This window comes from Mustelus asterias, chromosome 20 (genome assembly GCF_964213995.1).
Source record: "Mustelus asterias chromosome 20, sMusAst1.hap1.1, whole genome shotgun sequence".
Lineage (NCBI taxonomy): Eukaryota > Metazoa > Chordata > Chondrichthyes > Carcharhiniformes > Triakidae > Mustelus > Mustelus asterias.
Genome location: NC_135820.1, coordinates 4,898,515 through 4,905,066, shown reverse-complemented (window position 1 = coordinate 4,905,066; position 6,552 = coordinate 4,898,515).

Genomic DNA, 6,552 nt, shown 5'->3' with positions numbered 1-6,552 from the left:
GGGAGTCACAGTCGGACATCGTCACCGAGGATGAGTCCTCTACAGTGGCCCTTCGACGTTTCACAAGGAAGTGACATTCGCCCACTCTGTGCTGACCCTCTGACAGTGCAGCACTCCTTCAGTACTGACCCTCTGACAGTGCAGCACTCCCTCAGTACTGACCCTCTGACAGTGCCGCACTCCCTCAGTACTGACCCTCTGACAGTGCGGCACTCCCTCAGTACTGACCCTCTGTCAGGCAGCACTCCCTCAGCACTGACCCACAGACAGTGCCGCACTCCCTCAGTACTGACCCTCTGTCAGTGCAGCACTCCCTCAGCACTGACCCACAGACAGTGCAGCACTCCCTCAGCACTGACCCACAGACAGTGCAGCTTTCCCTCAGTACTGACACTCTGACAGTGCAGTGCTCCCTCAGTGTGGTGAACCATAGATGGTTACCACTATGGGTACTGAACCATAGATGGTTATCACTATGGGTACTTGTACATATGTTACTCTTGTTACTGTTGGGGTTAGGGTTGGGGTGTTCCACCTGTTGGCATTGTTCTGTGGTACACTCCGGTTGGCTCCGCCTTCCTATCGGAGTATAAAGGTCACTGCACTGCCTGGTGACCCTTTAGTCTGGGATTGTATTGTTAAGCAGTATGCTCTATTCTTGTTGCTAATAAAAGCCTTTATTTCCCGGGTACGATCCAGCCTCCCGAGTGAATTAATCACGCATCAATTTTATTAGCAACAATTTTTGTTTTGAAAAAAAAACATGGAGCAGATGTTAAAACCCGATCGGCTAACCTTAGATCCGCGTGCCGCTGGAGCGTCGAACACTTTCGACCATTGGTTGAAGTGTTTCCAAGATTATATCGACGCCTCAACAGCAGTCCAAAATGACGCCGACAGATTGCGGGTCCTCCACACAAGGGTAAGCGACACTGTGTATGCAACAATCCGTGATTCCCAAGACTACAAAGAGGCCATCGAATTACTCAAGAAGCTGTACCATAAACCGCCAAACGAGATTCATGCTCGTCACCTACTAGCCACTCGACGGCGGCAGCCCGGCGAAACGACGGGACAGTACCTGCGCGAACTTCAGCAGCTCGCCAGAGCCTGCAATTGCAAGCCAGTGTCGGCCACTCAGTACACTAACGATCTGATCCGAGATGCGTTCATGGCAGGAATCGGCTCATCCTATATTCGCCTGCGGCTGCTAGAGCAAGGTAACTTAGACCTAGCTAAGACGGTGGAATTGGCTGATGCGATGGAAACAGCCTCCAGAAGTCTTGAAACTTACCCCACCGACCATGTGGGAACATCGTGGCAAGTACAGCCACCGATTCAACTCTACCCGGCGGCTCCTAGGAACTGCGCGATCGTGCTTTCAACCTCGGACCTGACGGCTGCGGCAGCTCCAGGAGGCCCACGGTGCTATTTCTGTGGATTGGCGAAGCACCCTCGCCAGAGATGTCCGGCCAGGACGGTATTTTGCTCCGCTTGTGGAAAGAAAGGGCACTATGCTAAAGTGTGCCGAGCGAAGCCCCCTTCGAAGCCAAGCAGTGCTGCGTGTGACTCCCCAGGATCCGTCTCCTCGTCACCAGCTTCGTCGATGTCTTCAACCACGTGCGATTCACGGGCGCCGCCATTCCTGATGACGACGATGCAAGACACGTGTGACCTGCGGGTGCCGCCACTTTCAACGCCATCGGCCACGTGCGATCCATGGGCGCAGCCATTTTGGTCGACACCGGCCGCAGACGACCAGCAGGGGTCCTCATCATCGACCATCTCAGCTGCCTGCAGTTGCACTCAAGATTCAACGGTGGCGTCAATCATCCTGGACCAGGCCAAGCCTCACAGACTCGACAAGTCCATGATGGACATAGAGGTAAACGGACGCCTGATATATTGTCTGTTTGACAGCGGGAGCACGGAGAGTTTCATTCATCTGGATACCGTGAAACGGTGCGCTCTCCGAGTACAAACTGTCAGGCAGACAATCTCTATGGCGTCGAGGTCCCGATCTGTTACTGTTCTTGGGAGCTGCGTGGTAACTCTAACGGTGCGGGGCACAGTTTATGAGAACTTCAGGCTCCTCGTGTCACCGCACCTTTGCGCTCCGGTACTCCTGGGACTAGACTTTATGGTCCACCTGAGGAGTGTGACCCTGCAGTACGATGGGCCACTCCCTCCACTTTCAGTGGGAGAACAGCAGCCTCCAAATTGCCCAGCGCGCTCCACGTGCAGTCTCTCGACACTCAAAATTACCCCGCCTTCTTTATTTGAAAATCTCGTGCCAGGCTGCAAGCCCATCGCAACTAAGAGCAGGCGTTACAGCTCTGAGGATCGGATCTTTATTCGATCTGAGGTTCAGCGGCTCCTCAGGGAAGGGATCATCCAACCTAGCACTAGCCCATGGAGAGCGCAAGTCGTGGTGGTTAAGACTGGAGACAAGCCCCGGATGGTCATAGACTATAGTCAGACCATTAATAGGTACACGCAGCTGGACGCGTACCTTCTCACGCGCATATCTGACATGGTCAACCAGATTGCGCAGTACCGGGTGTTCTCCACCATCGACTTGAAGTCAGCCTACCACCAGCTCCCCATTCGCCCAGAGGACCGAAAATACACGGCCTTTGAGGCGGATGGCCGTCTCTACCACTTCTTAAGGGTCCCTTTTGGCGTCACTAATAGGGTCTCGGTCTTCCAGCGTGAGATAGACCGAATGGTGGACCAAAACGGGCTACGGGCTACCTTCCCGTACCTGGACAACATCACTATCTGCGGCCATGACCAGCAGGACCATGACGCCAACCTCCAGAAGTTTTTACGCACTGCGTCTCATAGAATCATATAAACCCTACAGTGCAGAAGGAGGCCATTCGGCCCATCGAGTCTGCACCAACCACAATCCCACCCAGGCCCTACCCCCACATATTTTTACCCACTAATCCCTCTAACCTACGCATCTCAGGACTCTAAGGGGCAATTTTTTAACCTGGCCAATCAACCTAATCCGCACATCTTTGGACTGTGGGAGGAAACCGGAGCACCCGGAGGAAACCCACGTAGACACGAGGAGAATGTGCAAACTCCACACAGACAGTGACCCGAGCGGGGAATCGAACCCAGGACCCTGGAGCTGTGAAGCAGCAGTGCTAACCACTGTGCTACCGTGCCGCCCAGTCTCGCCTGAATCTGACCTATAACAGGGAGAAGTGTGTATTCAACAAGCACCGCCTAGCAATCCTCGGATACGTGGTGGAAAACGGGGTCATCGGCCCCGATCCAGACCGTATGCGTCCCCTCCTTGAACTTCCCCTACCCACTAGCATCAAAGCACTGAGAAGATGCTTAGGCTTCTTCTCGTATTACGCACAGTGGGTTCCCAATTATGCAGACAAAGCCCGTCCGCTCATAAAATCTACCTCTTTTCCCCTGACAGCAGAGGCTCGCTTAGCCTTTGAAGGGATAAAAGCTGACATCGCGGAAGCCACGATGCACGCTGTCGATGAGTCCATCCCCTTCCAGGTGGAGAGTATTGCGTCTGATTTCGCCCTGGCCGCCACACTTAACCAGGCGGGCAGGCCCGTCGCCTTTTTCTCTCGCACCCTCCAAGGCCCTGAAATTCGGCACTCCTCTGTGGAAAAAGAGGCTCAGGCCATTGTGGAGGCCGTACGGCATTGGCGCCATTATTTAGCTGGAAAACGATTTACCCTGCTCATGGACCAGCGGTCCGTGGCCTTCATGTTCAACAACACGTTAAGGGGTAAAATTAAGAATGATAAAATCTTGAGGTGGAGAATCGAACTCTCCACCTACAACTATGATATCATGTACCGTCCGGGGAAGCTCAATGAGCCCTCAGATGCCCTGTCGTGTGGAACATGTGCCAGTGTGCAGGAGGACCAGCTACAGGCCCTCCACAATGATCTCTGCCATCCAGGGATCACTCGGCTCTTCCATTTTGTAAAGGCCCGGAATCTGCCCTACTCCATAGAGGATGTCAGGTCGATAACTCGAAGCTGCCAGGTATGTGCTGAATGCAAGCCGCACTTCTACCGACCTGACAGGGCACACCTCATTAAGGCCACTCACCCTTTTGAACGACTGAGTGTTGATTTCAAGGGCCCCCTTCCTTCGACAGATCGGAATGTGTCCTTCCTCAACGTGGTTGACGAGTACTCCCGATTCCCTTTTGCCATTCCCTGTTCTGACATGTCCGCTGCCACGGTCATCAAAGCCCTGCGGAGTCTTTTTACCCTGTTCGGCTACCCCAGTTATATCCACAGTGATAGGGGTTTGTCGTTTATGAGCGACGAATTGAGGCAATACCTGCTATCTAAAGGAATTGCCTCAAGTAGGACTACGAGTTACAACCCCAGGGGTAACGGGCAGGTCGAAAGAGAAAACGGTACAGTCTGGAAGGCTGTTTTACTGGCGCTAAGGTCTAGGGGTCTTCCAGTCTCCCGTTAGCAAGAGGTTCTTTCTGATGCGCTCCATTCAATCCGGTCCCTCCTGTGTACGGCAACCAATGCTACCCCACATGAGCGGATGTTTACCTTCCCTAGCAAGTCTTCCTCTGGGACCTCATTACCGTCTTGGTTGACGTACTCAGGACCTGTCCTCCTGCGGCGGCATGTTAGGACCCGCAAGTCCGACCCTTTGGTTGAACAGGTCCATCTCCTCCACGCCAACCCTCAATATGCCTATGTAGCATATCCTGACGGGCGAGAGGACACGGTCTCTATCCGAGATCTGGCGCCTGCAGGGGACCTGGTAACCCCCGTCGCTCCTGCACCCCTGGTTAGGGACCCCTTGCCCTTTATCTCCACTCCTGACACGGCGCGGGCAGTATCGGGACCACCACTTAATCCTCTTACTCCCGTGTACAGCTTGCCTGAGTCCAGGAGATTGTCACCATCTCGAGGTCCACCCGTCCGCGAGGAACTGGAGGAGTCACTGGACACCACCTTGGAGAGAGGGACACCACGGTCACCAGAACCGGCGCTACCGCCAGTGCTGCGGAGGTCGCAGAGACGGTGCGGACCTCCGATACGACTGAACTTGTGAATATATGGACAGTTCGTACTGTTTTTTTGCCCCACCGGCCTTTGTTTTTAAAGGAGGGGTGAATGTGGTGAACCATAGATGGTTATCACTATGGCTACTGAACCATAGATGGTTATCACTATGGGTACTTGTACATATGTTACTCTTGTTACTGTTGGGGTTAGGGTTGGGGTGTTCCACCTGTTGGCATTGTTCTGTGGTACACTCCGGTTGACTCCGGCTTCCTATAGGAGTATAAAGGTCACTGCACTTCCTAGTGACCCTTTAGTCTGGGATTGTATTGTTAAGCAGTATGCTCTATTCTTGTTGCTAATAAAAGCCTTTATTTCCCGGGTACGATCCAGCCTCCCGAGTGAATTAATCGTGCATCACTCAGTACTGACCCTCTGATAGTGCAGCACTCCCTCAGGAATGACCCTCTGACAGTGCGACACTCCCTCAGTACTGACCCTCTGACAGCGCGCGCTCCCTCAGTACTGACCCTCTGACAGTGCAGCACTCCCTCAGTACTGACCCTCTGACAGTGCAGCACTCCCTCAGTACTGACCCTCTGACAGTGCAGCACTCCCTCAGTACTGACCCTCTGACAGTGCAGCACTCCCTCAGTACTGACCCTCTGACATTGCAGCGCTTCCTGAGTACTGACCCACTGACAGTGCGGCACTCCCTCAGTACTGACCCTCTGAAATTGCAGCGCTTCCTGAGTACTGACCCACTGACAGTGCAGCACTCCCTCAGTACTGACCCTCTGACAGTGCAGCACTCCCTCAGTACTGACCCTCTGAAATTGCAGCGCTTCCTGAGTACTGACCCACTGACAGTGCAGCTTTCCCTAAATACTGACCCACTGACAGAGTAGCGCTCCCTCGGTCCTGACCCTCTGACAGTGCCGCACTCCCTCAGTACTGACCTTCTGACAGTGCGGCACTCCCTCAGTACTGACCCTCTGACAGTGCAGCACTCACTCAGTACTGACCCTCTGACAGTGCAGCACTCCCTCAGTACTGACCCTCTGACAGTGCAGCACTCCCTCAGTACTGACCCTCTGACAGTGCAGCACTCCCTCAGTACTGACCCTCTGACAGTGCAGCACTCCCTCAGCACTGACCATCTGAGAGTGCAGCACTCCCTCAGTACTGACCTCTAACAGTGCAGCACTCCCTCAGTACTGACCCTCTAAAAGTGCAGCACTCCCTCAGTACTGACCCTCTAACAATGCAGCACTCCCTCAGTACTGACCCTCTGATAGTGCAGCACTCCCTCAGTACTGACCCTCTGACAGCGCGCGCTCCCTCAGTACTGACCCTCTGACAGTGCAGCACTCCCTCAGTACTGACCCTCTGACAGTGCAGCACTCCCTCACTACTGACCCTCTGACAGTGCGGCACTCCCTCAGTACTGACCCTCTGACAGTGCAGCACTCCCTCAGTACTGACCCTCTGACAGTGCAGCGCTCCCTCAGTACTGACCCTCTGACAG